The following is a 17,871-nucleotide window of genomic DNA, read 5'->3' on the forward strand; positions in this document are numbered from 1 at the left end:
CTCCCCTCTCATCCTGCCAGCCCTATCTTCATCCTCAGTCGGAGCCGTCTGCTGCTGAAAACACCGCCAGACACGGGATGCAGCAGCAGCGCTTCCTCTCGGGGCGCGCAGGGAGCCGAGCGCTCGCAGAGCATTTACTGCACCTCAGCGCTGCCCGATCCGCTGCGGGCCAGGCTCCCGGTGGAACAGCAAACCCAAGTGTCCCGGCTTCCCCCCGGCCCGAGGAAGGCTCCGGGCCCCCCGGATCCCCCGGATCCCCCGGATCCCCCGGGCCCCCCGCTCCGCGCCCCCCGCTCGGCGGGCACGGCTCCGGCCGCCCCGGGAGCGCGCCCCGCCGGGCCGGCCGCGGCGCGAGGGCGCCCCCCGGTGGCGCGGGGCCGCACGTACCCAGCGCCTCAGGAGACGGAGCGGCGGCGGCTGCCGGAGGTGCCGGTGCTGCTGTCGGTGTCGCTGCAGGACATGTCGCGACCGTGGGCATGTCGCGCCCCTCGCTGCCCGGGCTCAGGGGCGGCCTCCGCGCCGCCGGCCGCACGCGTGATCCCCGCCGCAGCCTGCGAGCGACATCGCGTCCCGGGAGGGCAGCTAGGAGAACAGGGAGACAGGCAAGGGGGGGCTGGACACGGCGGGGACGGGACGGGACAGCGGGGGGAAGAGGAGACGGGGAGAAGCCGTTAGTCGGGTTGCAGATTTGACAGGAGAAAAAGAAATTCACTTGGATCGCATGTGAGATGTGAACGGAAATAAAGTGGCTACACTCAAAAGTTCCCCCCCCCTCCCTTCACTTAGAAACAGATTTCAGCTCTTTGCTAAAAGCAGCTCCGTGAGCCCGCAGCCGTCCGGGATACGTCCCTCATTTTATCCAGGTCAGGACAACCCTGGGCTCCCAGCTGCCCGTTTGCTTCCAAGTGAGATGGACGGGTTTGGGTCTAAGGGCAGAGCCATCCATCCTGGAAAGCGCAGCTAGGAGCGAACTGATTAACGTGATCAAGGGCAGGAGTTCTCCTGGCAGGTTCGAAACGAACATAACCTGGAGCAAAGCTAAAGCGGTGTGGGATAAAGCTCTTTTCGTTCCTGAAACAGAACGGCTTCATACCCAATTTCCCATAAACAAACCCGGGGAGACACTATAGCAGAGCCCGCCACGGAAAGCTCGACTGCTTTGGTTTTTTCATTCACAGTTCCCAGTAAATAGGCATGAAGACAGTTCAAGCAGCCCCAGCTCTATGTAGGACGCTGGCGCGGCAGGCAAAGCAGCCGGCATTCCCGAGGTGGCGGCGGGGCTGGCGGGGAGCTCGGAGCGCAGCCCCGGCCGGAGCCCCGAGCTCCCCGCCGAGCCGATACTTACTGCATTCTCCCTCCACATAGTTCCAGTTTAAAGATCCTCAAAGTCATTTCAGTAGATTCCTTTGCAAACAGTGAAGTGGAAAATAGGTCCCTTAACGCCTGGATTTCATCCTGCAACTTGTTCCCACCGCAGAAAATAGCAGCCCGGCAGCTCTTTATCGCTTGAAATCCCGCATGATCAAGTTTTAGCAGAGCCATTGCAACTGAGATTCGCTCTTTACTTTTGACAGGAGGAATTTAAGCGTCTTCATTTTTTATTCTTTTTTTTTTTAATTTTTTTCCTTTTTTTTTTTTTTTTTTTTTTTCTTCTTCCCTTTTTTTAAATTGCGATATTGCCGCAGCAGTTCCCCAGGACGGCAGGCGCGGATCCCCGCGCTGCTCTCGGCTCCTCGGCAGCGGCGGGGACTGGCGGCACCGAGTCCGGGAGGTGCGGCGGGCTCCACCCGGGGCCGCCTGCGCGGCGCTGCGGGCTCAGCCCGGCCCGCTCCGCTCCGCCGCCCCCGGCACCGCCGCCCTTGCAGGGGCGCAGCTCACGGCCGCCCTGTCAAACCGAGAGCAGCCGCGGATACTTTGAAGGCTTCTCCCCCAGCTCGCCCCCCCGCCCCGCTCCGCTTGCACAAGCACCGGCGAATGAGTCAGACGCAGGCAGCCGGGGGAGGGGGTGTCAGATCTGGGGGAACGGCGAGAACACCGGGTTTGGGGCACAGGAGTGGCAAACTCGAGCGCTCTCCCCGCAGTAACATCCCCAGCGAAATGTTGGTAGCCCGGGAAACCCCAGAGTGTTCTCCTTTCCCTTGATGCAGGGGCTGGCGACCAGAAATCCCTGCCGTGGGGCTCAGGGGAATGAATGTGGAGCAGCAGCTTGCACACTAAAAGCAGCCCTAAAAGCTCCAGACAGCAGCTAAATATCACAAAAAAGCTCTGTAGAAGTTGGCTCCATCTGGGTATCCTTGCTGCTCCATCCTCCTTTCCATTTCAAAGCCTAGAGCCTGTTTCTCCGTCTCCCATTCCCCTCTCACGGCCCTGGTGTCAGACCTGCCTGGCCTTAGAGCAATTCTTGCCTTCCTGCCCACACCACAGCCCACCTAAACCTCCCTCTGCCTTCTCCCTCACTCCATTGCTCTCCTGCTTTTTGCTTTCCACCATCCTGGTCCAGCTGCCACAACTTATTTGTTTCTGCACAATGAATGTGCCAGCCAAGTACCACAGAGGGATGGCCTCTTCCGTGCTCCATCCTGCACAGCCGTGCTCGTTCCTACACTGAACACTTCAGAGTAAGGCAAAGTCACACGTTTTGACAGAACCCCCACTCCTATGCCAGGGGAAACTTTTGGGTTCAAATAGGATAATGCCAAGTGTTCACCCACTGAAGTTTGCTTTTCACTGCATTAAGACACAGAACACCAAGAAATCTCTCCCAAAGACATTTAACAACACATCAGCTTTACTGCTCTTGACAGTCTCATCATTGAATTCCCTGATAGGTCTATGCCTGGGTTTTTTTCTCCTTTGAAAGATCTCACCTCCTAACTTATTTAGGGATTACTTCCTCAGACATTACATTAGTCTTTCTAAGCAAAGCAATTAAGCAGCTTCAACTGCCTTTTTTTTTTTTTTATGTTTGATGTTTTAATGCATCTCTGCATTTCACCCTGGATGAACATTTTCCCCCTGTAAATATTACAGAGATGTTTGCCACGGCTACTGGAGATGAGGTTACAGTTCCATCCCTGTGTAAGGGTTATTTCAGTGTTATCATTCCGGAGATTTACTGGAACAGCAGCAAAAATGGATTCAAAATCCTCATATGCAAGTGAAATTCACAATGGTGAAAAATTGCAGCACTAACATAAGCCTATGTTTAAAATATAAAAAGGGACATGGTGTTTCTGGGAAATACTTAGCATACAATATACTGTGTACAGTACACTAAGTCTAATGGTGTGAAAGACCAATACAAGAAATACCCACATTTTCTAACTTCAAAACTATATGATTTTCACTAATCTAAATTTAGAAACAGTTTAGCATTATTTACAAATATTTTTCCTCAATTACTCTTAGAAAATTTTGTGGAATATCATGATAGAACAGTCCAAATTTACAAATTAGAGTTAGAATAGAACATATTGAAAGTTTGTGTAAACACAGTGGGGTTAATCTTGGCAATACATACATAGTCTTCACAAAAGCTTCACCAAATTCAAGCAGATTACTGCCTACAGAATTGAGCAAATGCAAAATTAAGACTGCCACTTTAATAGACATTCACACTCCATCTCTAGGTATATTTGCACAGTTTTAAATTAAAGAGCTGCAAACAGGATAAAAAGTCAACTTCACGCAGCAGAAACAAGAAAACAAAACCTACATTTAATTGTCTAACCCTTGTAAATTTTGTGTAAGGGAACACTTACTTCCAAAGCACTGTAACAAACACTAACACCTGTGCAGGTGGGGCATTGAGCATCTTCATGGACATTTATTCTACAAGGCAGGTGGATTTATCCCTAAATGGTTGCCTTCTCCACATGGGCAGCTCTGCACTTTTCTAAAAGCACCTACAACACAAGTTCAACAAGTTTGGAATCATGCATTCTGAGGATATTTTCCACCTGAAGTTTCCCTACCAGGCCTGCCTCCTACATAAACATATATTTAAAGGTCAGGAACTTCCTTCATACTCTGTTCCTTCTAAAATAACATCAAATTACAAGAAGGTTTCCTCTTTCTGACAACGGCCTGTTGCAGAGAGCACTTGCTAACAGAAGCAAGCAGCCAAATGATCAGGTAAAAGAAATGTTTCCAAAGCAGGGTCTGATGGGCTGGCACAAGGCAGATTTCTGTCTCTCACTCCTTAGTGAGTGACACCAATCTGCTCTCTATTTGCTTGACTGTACCAGCTGAAAGATGCTTCACCTCAGACATGTTAGACAGCTAAATTAAAAATCAAATTAAACCTCAAGATTCCAGAAAACAACTTTGTAATTTTCCTCTTTTTTTTACAAAGTCCAGTAAAGTAAGCTAAATATAAACATGCTCTTTATAAAAAGAAAACTGTTCTCATAAAATTACACCAAAATTAATTTAGAAAATACTGTATTAGAGGTCCCATTATTGCCACTCTGCTATCAATAGAGGTTGTTTTCTTTGCAGCTGTCTTTGCAAAAGTTTTAAGACAATCTGGGAGATCTCTCAAACAAATGGCAGATTTCCTCAATAATCCTTGCAACGTGAAAACTCCATTGCAACAACTTCCTGAGTTTAATGAAACAGAATGGTAATGAGATATTACAAGCTTGGTTAAGGGAGAGAAGCTCCCTTGGAATTCTTTCCAAATTGAAAAACGTTTTAATTCCAGCAATAAACTACTTTTACATTTAGGTATTATTGCTGCAACTTCTAACAATTTGTTTATATGCATCTTATCTTCCACAAATACCTGAATTTCACCTACTCTGACAATGTGTCCAACAGGAATCAAAAGTGACATTGATGCAATGTCATTTTTCAGTACCACACAGGATCAGGTCTGAAATTAAACCACTTGACTCAACAAAACTTAATGCATAGCAAACAAGGATACAGTAACATAAATTTACTCCTGGGAGGCTGCAAAGTTACTTACATGCTAAATGAAATCAAAGTAAAAATGGGAAAGGACTCAATTGTTTTCAAACTTGCTAAAACATTTTGTCACAGATGGCCCTCTTATTGAAAACTGGCATAGCTCCTCATTTGGCAGTGCTCTTTCTTGCACAATTTACCAAGTCATGCATGAAATGATGGCCTTAAGCTACTCTCAGTTTTGCAAAGGACATGAGCTAGCTACCATGGAAAAAAAGAGGAGGCAACATCACTGAGTGGAGCTTGAGGCTGTTAGAGCACTTCAGCTTCTCTGCAAACAACCCCCAGCAAGGAGGGAGCACCCCAGGGACTGCTCAGCCAGAATTGCTCCTTTCCACCTCACCTCTGATTATCGGAGCTCTTCAGGATTCACCAGGATTGTGTCTCTGCCTCTTCTATAACCAATTTCCCATATCAAATTAATCTTCAAATGTATTTCCAAACTCTTCTATGCAGCTCTCAAGAGGAAATATTTTTTAGTCAAATTTAAGGGTCAAAACAGAATTTCATAATGAACTCTGTACTTTTTAATTAAGGCAGCTCTATTAACAAAGATCTGTGTCACAGCAATGCTGTCCTGTGAAGACTGTGTCAGCACCAATCCCATTAAACACTGGACTGCCTGCACAAGGCCTCAGGGAACTGAATCAGGTAAATACTAGTTTAAGACTGCCTCTCTTGCCTCACTGCACTTCCCCATTGGAAATTGGGAAACATCAGTATATTTCTAATAAAATCTTCTAGGAACACCCAAGGAAACACCTGACCACTGCATGGCCAGTGCAGTTTATCCATTAATGCCTACAGCAGTTAAGGAACAGTCAAAAATTGCCACTATTTATTTAGGGCCAAAATATGATCTCCTAACCCTCACTGAACTTAGTAACTAAAGTGGTAAGCCAGAATTTTTAAAATACCATTTGAAGCCTCTTCTTCAGTCACTCTAAGCCCTACAGATCTGCCTCATGTATCTATTCTGGACAGAGTGATGAGCCTCCCAGACAAGCATTACCACCTTGTATTGGTCTGCCTAAAGGATGCTCAGATTTTGGAAGTGTATAGTGACAGCAATAGTTTTGTTCTTGCCTCACTTGGAACATCCAATGTGCCCCCACATTTGAGATGGCCAACCTTTATCTACCTTTATACAGATTTTATATACCTAAAAAAACCTCTGTGCATATATGCGATGTCTATTTTCAAGTTTTTACCAAAAATTGTTTGAAGTTAGAGATTACTATAATTTTGATCTTTTGATGAAACAATACTCATTTATTAGGTATTCAAGGGGCTGGACAGACTTGTTAAGTTTGAAAATAATAATTAGAAAAATACCCTATGAATCTTTAAGACAGGTGAGCTACTTGTCTTTACCAGTATTAGTATAACATGTAAAACAATCTGTCATGAAATATGATGTTATTTTATATAATTTTTTTTCCATGAAAAAAATTACTACTTATGACTGATAAGAGCCAGCAGTGACCCCTCACACATTGTTCATTGGCAGAACTTGTTTGCTAAAAGAAAGTTGTACTGAGTGGGAAGTACCAAGATGCCTACACTGCATCTGCTTCTCAGTGCTTCACTAAGCAAATTCTTAGGGAGTTGAGACTTTTCTAAATCTAGAAAATCAAATTTAGTAAAGGTCAGTGGAAGCTTCTTATCAGCGCAAAGTTACCTCAGATCTAGCTGGTAGATATTTTTAATATTAGTAGTATTTTGCTCCCTGCATCCAACCCATCTCTCGATTGTAGGCACTGGCTCTATTAAAACTAGGTGCTAAAGGCTTATGAGACATCTGAGCCAGTAGGAATAGATCCAAGATAGAAAAATCCCCCTTGAACTTAAATTACAGTTCCACATGATGAGTCAGAGCCTTCTGTCACCTATTTCTGCCATACAGGCTACATGGCTTTTGTTCATATACAGGAATGCTACTGAGCCACTTGAGTATGAGTTCTCTTTAAAGTGAAATTATCATGGTGCTTCTAGGTCCTGCATTTTATCTGCTCTTGCTCCAAAGGAGCCCTGTTTTTTACCTCCTGTAGAAAGAATTCCTCTTGCTTTTCCCTGCCCAAGGAAAATTCCAGGCTGCAGTGATAATAATCACAACTGTGATTACTAGCAGATCTAATTAGTTTCATTCGATTGTGTTTTCAAACCTTGACTTAATCTCACTGGTAGAAACAATGAGCAAGACAAAGGGGCTTTTTAAATAAAATAACATATTAAAACACATTTCACTCCTAACTAAAATGCAGGCTTTGCTTACCCAAGTGACATTTCTGGCAACTGATATCCAAATCAATTACCATAGCTCTGAAATGTCTTCCCAAGAAAAGCAAATGCTATTTCACCTGCCTCTAAACTCTTGTATGACTATGGGTAGGTCTGAAACCTAAAAGAACTGGCTTCTGCTTCTTAGGGCAGAGAGGTCAGATTGGATAGAAGAAGGAAGGATTCAAGGATTTTTTTAGGTTGCTAGAAACACAGGAGTTGTCTGCTCTCTTGTCCACTCGCAAGGTTACTCGTGGAATTAATCCTTAGGAGGAGAAATACTTTTTGTTTGTGCTGGTTTCTTTACAGTCAAAAGATACAGGTTTAAAGAGGTCTTTTCCCAAGAAAAGTTACTGTCAAGAATCCTGTTCTTCCCTCCTCTCCTGTCCTAATGGACAAAAGAAAATAATTCCCGTATGAATTCTGCAAGGAGAGGCCGAGGACTGGGAAGCTCCTGGTTCTCCAGGTGACACAGAATATATTCAAAGCTGCTTTGAGAAAGAATTAGAGTTCAGAGGCTGAGATTAATTGGATCCTATAGGTGGGAGCCTCAGTTACACCTGGGAGGAGGATGCTGACTGCGGACTTGGCTTGTAGTGTTGCTGCTCTCTGATCTTTATGAGCTGGGTCAACATTCAGGACAGTTCCACCCACATTCAGTGACATAAATAACTTAGTACTAAGATTTGTGTTGTTTTGGTATTTGGACATAGATGCCTACATGCATTTTAAATTTTTATGCAGATAGGTGCATCCTCTCTGATGAACTTTATAATACTCATTAAGAAACATAAAAAGCAAAAAAAAAGGTAATTTTTTCCAATGAAGAGCCTTCTATGATTTACTGCAATTACTTCATAAATTTAACTTCACTAGAGCAACTTAAATGGATACAAATTAAATCTATGTTTACATTAATTACATTCTTTGCATTGAGATCAACTACTTTTTTTAATACTATCTCCTAAACAAGTTCTGACACATCAAAACAAGTATTATACTTCTGAAACTCATGAGATAGTCAAGTATATGCTCAAGTATATATTTTGAACTATAAATATCCTGTTTTGTTTTACCTGACCATCTACATACAGTACAAACATTCAGCAACATTCAAACACATGCAGGATTGGGGTTTTTTAAGCAACAATTATATACAAGAATCATCTATAAAATATAAACATTTGAAGTTATTTCACCAACTTATTGAAAAAAATCAGTTCCGGAGCCACTTTCTGGAATTAATATACAATTGCTTATTTTTTTATAAGCCAATTAACTGTAATCTCACTCGGCAGACGGCTGTATGCTATCTACCCTCACACAACTATTTCTGTTCCCACCAGTCCTTTCTATCACACAGATTCCAAAATAACTGTGATATATGTAGGAACAAGAATATTGCTCCAGTTTAAAGCCTGCCAGATCTTATCTTTCATCTGCAAAGATCAGACAGATTTCTTGCTTTCTTGATTTTAGCCAGAAAGCTAAAATGATGGAAGATAACCAAAAAGATAAGACTTTCGTCTTAGACTGCCTTGTTGAGTGGGGAACAATGTCCTGTTCCAAGGAACACAACAACACTGGACAAGGGATCAGGAGCTACTCAATCTGCTTACCTTGTTTGGCCCTCACCTTCCCACAGACTCTCCTGTCAAAATCCAAAAAAATGTTAATATTTTCAAGACAAACAGCATTTTCTTATGCAGTATGCCAAGGAGAAGATTCTGAATACAATATATATTCTTATTAAAATTTGAAAATACACTGTGTTTATATTAACCCCAAGTGTTAAAGGAATAACCACTTAACCTTAGTGATCTCCCTGTTGTCCTAGCCCACAGATTTGTTTCATGGTTCAAAGTTTTTCTCAATTCAAATCTGAAAACTTAAAGCATTATATTTTTTTACCAGCTCACTTTTCATCTCTGCTTCTTATCAGCACTCATCCTTGAGCGCAAGTAAAAGACCTGTTCATCCCAAACACTTCAAGGTTCAAAAACAAAATGAAAAATAGACTCAGTGTTTACTCTGCAGAATTTTCAGCTTCCATTCTTACCTCAGTTGAACAAAATGGTTTTTAATAACATTAATTCCTAGACTGCCTATTTATCTAGGAGTAAGTTATAAGGTTGAAAGGGGTGAATATTTTTTCTCAATAATCCCATTTTGAGGGTTGGACAGGGACATCTTAATGCTCTGAACAAGGATTTGGCTCAGTTTTCAGACAGGAGGCATGGACTGGGGTCATTTTAACCTTTCATTATTTTGAAAATGTCTTCCTATAATTTACAAGGGTTCTGTGGTGCCTTATGTTCTGCTAGCCTTTATCAGCTCCACCAGTCATCAGCATGCACAGCTGCATAAGGACATTTACAGGTGTTCATCTCAGCTCATCTAGAACGTCTGTTTCTCTTACTCCAGTTCCGTGCCCTGACAAACACTAGGGTATTTGAAGAAGGTAAAATTCCCTGGTGCTGACAATCCTTTGCTGTTTAGCACAGCCAGTTCTTCCCAATTTAGAGCCATTAAAACATCACCATCATCACTTACACAGGCACTTCTGACTTCAGTATTACTGAAGAGACTACAGGAGGACAGAGAGACCCCCAAGAGAAATCCCCTCCAAGAATCTTAGTGGGGTGTATTCTGAAGAAAAAAAGAACACCCAGATATCCCCTGAATGACAAAGATTTCTATTCCTTAAGAGATCACCCAAATTATCTACATACAAAACTGTACTATCTCAAAATATATCTTGTCACATACACAGCACAATGTATATACTCTAAATATACCCCATCACATCAGGCAAGATTGCTGAATAACTTTGATAATTTTTATTTATCCAACCAACCAGACCAGGTCCATGAAGCTTTGATACTTTCAACACATGTTAAGCCTTCATATTTCTCTTAGAAGCTTTGAGATAATCTGCATCTTACCTTGATCTATACCTATGTTTTATCTGTGGATTGTTAACTCAGTGTCTTCACCAGCACAATAGCACTTTAGTAAACAAAAGTGTATTTTACTCCCTGAAGTTCAATTAACTGCTGAGTTAAACCTCATATCAAGATGATCAATTAAGGCACTTAGACTGCTGAGAGAGGAAAGCATAGGCAGGAATAAAGCTCAGCTTCTAGGGATAAGTAAATAGTGTTTTCTCGGATTCCCTAATTTTATAAATCTGAAGAATAAACACACACTAGATCTGAAAAATCAGCACAGATGTGGAGCCTTTGATTTTATATATAGATCCATAAGACACTAGGTTATAGCAGGACAGAACATTAAGTCAAAATTCTAACTGAACTTATTATAGTATGAAGCATTCCATTTCTAAAAGGAAGACTAAAAGGGTAATAAATTTCTTTAAAAGGCAAATGATTAATCATCTATAAACTCAGCAGATATTTTATTGATAAACTGCACCAAGGGATTTACTGCAGAAAGGAATTGTTTCCCTTACGTTTCTTACACTGAAATAATATTTTGTGTATTTCTGCAGAAAAGGGCACAGGTCATTACAATACCATTTACCATTTAAAGTAAGGTCTGATTTGACAGTTGTTCACTTAGACCAAGATGCAGACTCAACCTACAAAGCCATGTCTCACACCATGTCCTGCAGCAGCTAAATAAACACACTAACAAGTGTCACACACAGATAAACACCAGTGACTCCAGAGAATGCAGAGAACACATCCTCCAGAAGGACATGCACAGTGAAGGACTGCAAATCCATCACCTCTGGAGCACGTGATTGTTAATCTAACCTTATGAAGTCATGGCTATTCTTAGCATCGAGCACGTCACCGTATAAAATGCTCCTCTTGAAGTGTCATATGCTCGGGATAATTTACTTCATTCACAAGAGCTTCTGAATAGTTAAAGCTCTGGCTAAATCCCAAAATTCCTCTACGACTACTCTTATCAAGCTGAACAGCATCCCAGTGTTCGACCTCCCTCTGAGAAAAGGAAAGGGAACAGCAGGATATAATCCACTCCCAAAAATGGATGGAAAGATGGTCTGAAAGTCCAAGGATGTTAAAACTACTCAAGGGGACAGAAAGCAGCTCCATACATTGCCTTGCATGGCAATTACCTAACAAATGCTGCATGTCACCCAGGAACAGCAGCCTTGCATAAGCACAGAGCAATTGCAGGCTGTACCTTGTTCTATAGGGAAGGTAAACCCAGCTCCAGGCAGCTATTTCAGCAGTTACCATGCCTTCCAACTGCAGAGCAGGGATGACTAAGCTCGTTAAAATTGTCTTCCGTACAGGTTGCTTATAGATTCATTGGAGCTAATTCCACACAGTGAGAATTCTTCCGTTCCTATATGGTGTAAATGCCACTCTTCAAGTCTCTTACACTTCTGTAGGCAGCAGTGAAATGATTCACTGAGACCTTAAATTGCGCTCAAATCAAACACTTAACATTGTCTCAGGCTAAGTTTAAAATCCAGGCCTGCAAATGTACTGCAGTTCCTCAGTTAGATCTAGAACACTCATCTATAATGTTTCCTGGCTGGACACTTAATATTAAATCCTGTTGTGTGAGCTAAGAAAAAAAAAATCTCTGTGGTTCTGTCCAACTGTCAAAAAAGTAAGTTCAGAATGATAGCAAACATATGATTGGGACATATTTGTCCTCAGAGCAAAATTCTAACCACTATACAGAAAAATTCTCCTGTCTGTACTAATATTTTGAGAGCATCAGTTGGATAGAACATCAAGGAAAACAGATTATTCTAGTCAACTACATTATTTTGAAAAATAAAGTCTATTCTACATGAAATAGTCCAAAGCTGCATTAAGCATAAGCAAGTTATTTTAGTTTGATTTGCATGGAAACTACATTCAAAACTGGGTTGAAGATTTCCAATGCACAGATATATTTATACTGTTTACACAAAAACTATTTGAGAAGCTATCCACATAGTGTCCACATCAAATTACTTTGTCAAGGTATGATCTGTAACTACTCGAGTCATTAGCATGCAGCCTTGATTACTTAGTAGGCACCTAACCACAGGAAAGGAAAACAAATCACATTACCTCGTGCTGATTTAAAAATTGTTACTGGTGTAATGTGATGCAAACTGACAATGCATTGCAGTTCCAGCACTGCATTGCATCAGAGGTGGGACAAGCAGGCAAAGAAACAGAGCTAAGAATAGCACATTTAACCCTTCAGAGACAGTCACGGTAAGTAGCAAACATAAATTAGGCAGAGCATAGATAACAATGAAGAAATTCTCTTATTTAGGTCTTTACCAGACTAATCTGCTGGGGCATGGGAGTATTTATAGAATATAACAACCATGAAGTCACAGCATGTGTGCACATGAACTGCCTTCAAGTACTCTGAAGTGCACACACAAGCAAAACAAACACATGATGCTTCCCTCGTCCCCTCACCCTGGTACAAAACTACATCCCTTTCTGAATGGAGACCAACATTTCAGTTCACTGCCTGGAGTTTAGAAGTGTTTTGCTTTGTCAAATGCAGCACTGGGATTGCTTTATTTCTCCTGATGCTTTTCTAATCAGTTTGTGAAGGCTGTGGGCATATTCTCTGACCCTTATCATTTACTTAAGGGCATTCCAAATTTGCAAGTAGAGCTGTATCTTCTTTGTCTTTAAAAGTTTACAATTACATCACTGTCATAACCTGCCTGTAAACTTCTGGAGGAAAATAAAAACAAAGCACAGAAAGCAGGTACAGAAAGAGTATCCCTCTCCTTTCCTCTCCACACAGAACTCAAATAAGATTGTTCAGGTTTTGGCTGCCATTCCCAAAGTCATACCTGAGTTTGAATTTTCATTCTCCTATATGAGTTTTAAATTCATGTGATTTTTCCTGTATGAGAATTTGAAGAAAGGCTTGAAAAGGAACCTGAGGTATAGCCAAAGCAAACTGAGTCTCATTGACACACAGGCTTCAGCTATTTCCCATTTTTTCATAGTGCCATCATTTGGGATGAACCAACTCTTCGTATGACAAGACAAACAGAAGAATCTTTTTACCAACCACTTTTATGCCACTGCCTCAGCACTGGGACCATGGATTAACTTCAGTGGGTTTGAATTTGCACCTCAGTCCTGAAAACTGCCATCACTTTAAGTAGGTGAAAAGGCACTAAGTGGAAGGGAAAGGTGCTGCAGCACATGCCCAGAACCTATCCTTGTTATAACTCCCAACTTCCACATCACTTCCTTCTCTTCCAGCAGATGAGCATTTCTGAACGTGTAATCAGTGTGAACCAAATCTACCCTACCTTTACAAAAACATTTAAAATCTATGGCTCAGAGAAGCAAAGTGATCTCTATTCAAAAGTCAGGACAGAAAAGAACAAATTAATATGTGGAATTTTCTCTAACTAGAGATATGTTCCCCACTTGTTGTATTTCAGCATCTCACTATCTCTTAGTACGGTTATCCACAAAACTCTTGTGGTGGAGAAAAGGAGCAAATGTTTTTCCATCAGCTTTCTTGGTGATGAGTCAGTCTCCTTTTTCCTCAGCTTCTTTATCCTTACATAATATTACATAATAATATAGAAGTGTTCTATTTCCCATCAAGGAATATCTTGCATGTTTTTAAACACATTAAAGCAGATTTACTTTGAAGCTTTGAATTGTTTGTAGCTTCCCCCAAAAGAAGCATTGCAAATATTGCTCTGTAAATAAAGGATATTTTCAGTTCAGTGGTTAATGCAAGACAGGAGAACAATTTTAAAGTACACTTTAAACCAGAACTTGACTTTGAAGAAAATGCTGGGATATTAACCTTTATATGGCTATCTAAGCAAGAAAACATTGTTTCAAAAACGTTGGGTCAAAATTATTTATGTCACAGCTGGACAATTTAAATAGGATTAAATAGCAATATAATACCTTTGGCTGACCCAAATCTGTATCTACTGAATAAATAAGTGGCCAGAAAAAAAGTATGTCCTAGTTCTACTCATAAGTAGAACACATTAAAAACTTTTTTCTTTATGCACCCCTTTTCCTATCCTGACTTCTCAAGAAAAGTGCTGATCCTGAAGGATCCCAGCACCTCCAGAGAAGGCTCCTCTGACTTCCTCATTAAATATTTTGAGGAGATCAGAGAGAGGATTAGTGGTGTTAACCACTGGAAGTACTCCATAGCATTTCTCTTCCAAGCTGTCCCACCTGGCAGGGCACACTCTATGCACTATTAAATACCTTTCTCCATCACAACATTGCTGGCAATGTTAACCACTACCTCTGATATCAGAGAGTATGAATAAACAAATTTGCACTTAAAAATGTATTAGTTGTATAAGGAACTTAGTTTAAATCATAAAAATATTCCCCAATAAACCCAGTTTGAATTAATATGACAGATCCTATGTCCCAGGGAGAGAAGGCATAATTTGTACAGAATTTCAATAGACAATGAGCTCCATGTTAAAACCTCCAAGCAACAGGAGCAATGTTACCACAGCAAGTTCAAATTTTGAAGCAAGTAAGCAAAGGGAAAAGAAATTCAACATTTTATTATAATCAGCATATATACTTTTAATAGAGACCTAATAATATCAGCAGCTACAAGATACAATAACCTCATCATTACAGAGGGAGCACAAGGTTGGTTTATTTGTAAGCTTACCATGGACAGTTACAACACATATGAATATTTTTAATTGTTGTGATGCATAATCACAAGAAATTCATCTGCCAATGAGCAGATTTCCATTTTATGTAGTGACACTGTAATAGACCAATGTACACTGAAGGAGATCAGTTTCTCTTTGCCATGTTCACTTCTGCTCTTTGAAAGCTGTAACAGTATTTGTAGATGTCACCCTTCTACACAAATTGAAAATGCAAGACTGAGCCATAAGGAACTACCAGTTCTTAAAGCTGCTTTAAGGTCTGTACAGCTTCATTGGGTAAAGAACAATAATTTGTTCTCAACTCATGAGGTGCTGGCTATTCTGTTTGTAATGGATTATTCTCCCCTCTCCATACTTGAAAAGCTACATTTAGGGCTTTTTGTTTGTTTGTTTTGTCCTAGTTTCATTATTATAAATTATTGTATTTGAATCAGCTTTTGACCTAGATCCTAAAAAATAGACATTTCTAAGCATGCATTCAGAGCTCACATATTCTCAGTGACAGCCACAATTCTGGGACACAAGCTTAGATTAATGCAGAGAGGGGAGAAAACTATTGGGAAGTAGGTAATGACATTTCTTCCAGCTAACCTGAAACTAAAAGGGACAATGAGCAAACACAAAAGCCACTAGACTTGTAATGAAAAAACAAGAAAAATCAGTAAATCAGCTGTACTAAATAGCTACAATTCAGAATGCTGCATTCAGGGCCAGAAGAAATCTCTTTGCTCAGCAGGAATGAGAAAAGGTCTACAGCAAGAGCCTCTTGTTTAAAAAACCTAAACCACATACGACTAATTTTCAGAACTGAAAGGACAGCAGAAAGTCACTCATCTTATGGTTTCTTCAGAAGCACAAATTTCATCAGCTAAAAAAAAAAAAATCAGTTTCCACACAATCAGTCCCAATACCCAGCAGATAAAACAGATGGGTCACTGGCCAGTCACAGCCCATTTCCATGATATGCATTCTCGTGGTCTATAAATAACTGAGTAGGGACACCTGCTTCCTGGCAATGTACTAGAAGTGCCTCTGTTCTTTCCTACTTTCATCATGTTCATTATGGATAAGGATAAAAAGGGATAAACACAATTAAACAATAAAACTTTTTCCTTTCTAAGACAACACATATTCTGCCACTCCAGCCTCAGTACAAGCAGCCAACTGGTACCACCCATTCACTTGACTGAAAACTGCTCATCTCCCAAATTAAACATACTCTGAGGGAGTTCATACTGGGGGGGATGGCATTATTTTATTTTCATTTTATTTCTCCTTCTGATAGTTGCACTGAAATCACTACTAAAATGCTACTTATCCTTCAAGTACGCATATTCATTCTACTAAATGTTACTTGCTTTGTTGTTTAAAATTCTAAGTCAGAAAATGTCATTCTGTAAAAAAAATAAATTGGAGAGTGACTCTGGCCAATGAATTCATTCCTTCTGAAAAACCCATAGGAGGCACCATTTAGGGTAAAACCAGATAATTTCTGGTGGACCTGCCAAAGGCAACTGTGGCCTTCTGTTCTGGACACAAACAAGCTGGTAAGGCAGGCTGCTGCCCCAGGATTTCATTGTTTATTCCGTTCCAAACAACTCACCCATGTCTTTGTGACATTTGTGAACAATAAGCATAAGAGCACATGAACTCCACTGAGCACAGGCAATTGGAAGAGAGGAAGAGATTTCTGCCACTGAACACTGTTCAATAAAGTGTTTCAGCTGGGCATGTCCCACAGGTGCATTGCCCAAAAGCCAAGAGGTAATATTCTTTCACAATGCAGACAAACAGCACTACCTGCCAAAAGCCATTTCTGTCTTCTCTATTTCTTTTATTCCAACCACTCATACCTTTTTTGCAGATCTGGATAAAATAACCCCTCCCTCTCAAGATTTACAACCTCAAAACCCATCCACCCTTCTTCAAACATCTCACCTCCCACTCAAATATCATCTTTTTGCTTTGTTTACTTTAGATGCATTTCTTTCAAACTCCCTAACATGTTTTCATTATGAGCTAATCAACTTCATTTTCCTTTTGGTTTGTTTTCTTCTCCCAGGCTTTCTCACTATCTACCTACCCTTCTCACTTGATAAAAGAAAGAACATACCAGAAATTTCTCAAAAGGTTGCTCTTGAAAATTAATGTTTCCATAGGAAATACTATCTCTAATTTAAAAAATAAAAACCAAACATAATCCACATTTCCAAATTCCCAGTCAGAAACAGTAAATGGCCCAAAAAAGAAAACACTTTAACAATACAAAACCTCTGACTCAAAGCCTCAATTTACACAATGTTGCAGAGCCTGGTTCCCATTTCCAGAGCTCTGGAAGAAAATGGTTTATCTCCATGCAAAACATGAAAAAAAAGGATCAAAGTCTGGAACCAAATTATGCAAAATGAGAAACCTTCCTGTCTTGCTATACTACAGTTAACTATTATTTGAAAAGAGAAGAAAAAAGGAGGACCTAGGAGGGAATGATCAAAATCCACATTCTTTAGAGCCCATACAGTCAGGAAGAATTCACTCTTCACTAATGACTCCTGTCATTAATGACTCTCTATAATACCACTATTGCCTTTTTCTCCAGTGTCCTATGTCCTGTATCTGTTACATGCATTTTATGAGTTTTCTTAAGTAGAAACTTATTTTCTAACACATACTTATAAAGTTAATATACAAATAAATATAAATACATCAAACAAGCTGCAGATGACCATTTCCATATTTGCTTCCCATTTTGCATCAGAAGTTGCCCTCAGAAAAATCTGCCACACACTCATAACCAAAGTCATTCCTGTCACCACTTGGGCTGTCAGCCCAATTCCATGCAAAATTAAATGACAATGCAACTAAACCCCTAAGTTTAAAATCAGCCAGCATACTTTGATTCACACCACCAGCAATGGCATTAGACCAACTTGGAGTGACAGACTAATGCCCTTCAACCTGCAAGGAAT

At 40.8% G+C, this 17,871-nt stretch overlaps 1 protein-coding gene across 3 annotated transcripts in view; it reads right to left on the bottom strand.

Moving 5' to 3' along the window:
* Positions 1–1,822, bottom strand: part of GRIN2A (glutamate ionotropic receptor NMDA type subunit 2A) — a 156,201-nt gene extending 154,379 nt beyond the window's left edge. For all 3 annotated transcript variants that reach the window (XM_086853968.1, XM_086853967.1, XM_086853966.1), the window contains exons 1-2: positions 1,346–1,822; positions 388–613 (exon numbers count right to left, since the gene is read on the bottom strand). The gene's annotated coding sequence lies outside the window, so the exon portion shown is untranslated. The remainder of the gene's footprint in view (positions 1–387; positions 614–1,345) is intronic.
* Positions 1,823–17,871: the final 16,049 nt, after the last annotated feature.

This window comes from Cyanistes caeruleus, chromosome 17 (assembly GCF_971803275.1).
Source record: "Cyanistes caeruleus chromosome 17, bCyaCae1.hap1.1, whole genome shotgun sequence".
Taxonomy (NCBI): Eukaryota; Metazoa; Chordata; class Aves; order Passeriformes; family Paridae; genus Cyanistes; species Cyanistes caeruleus.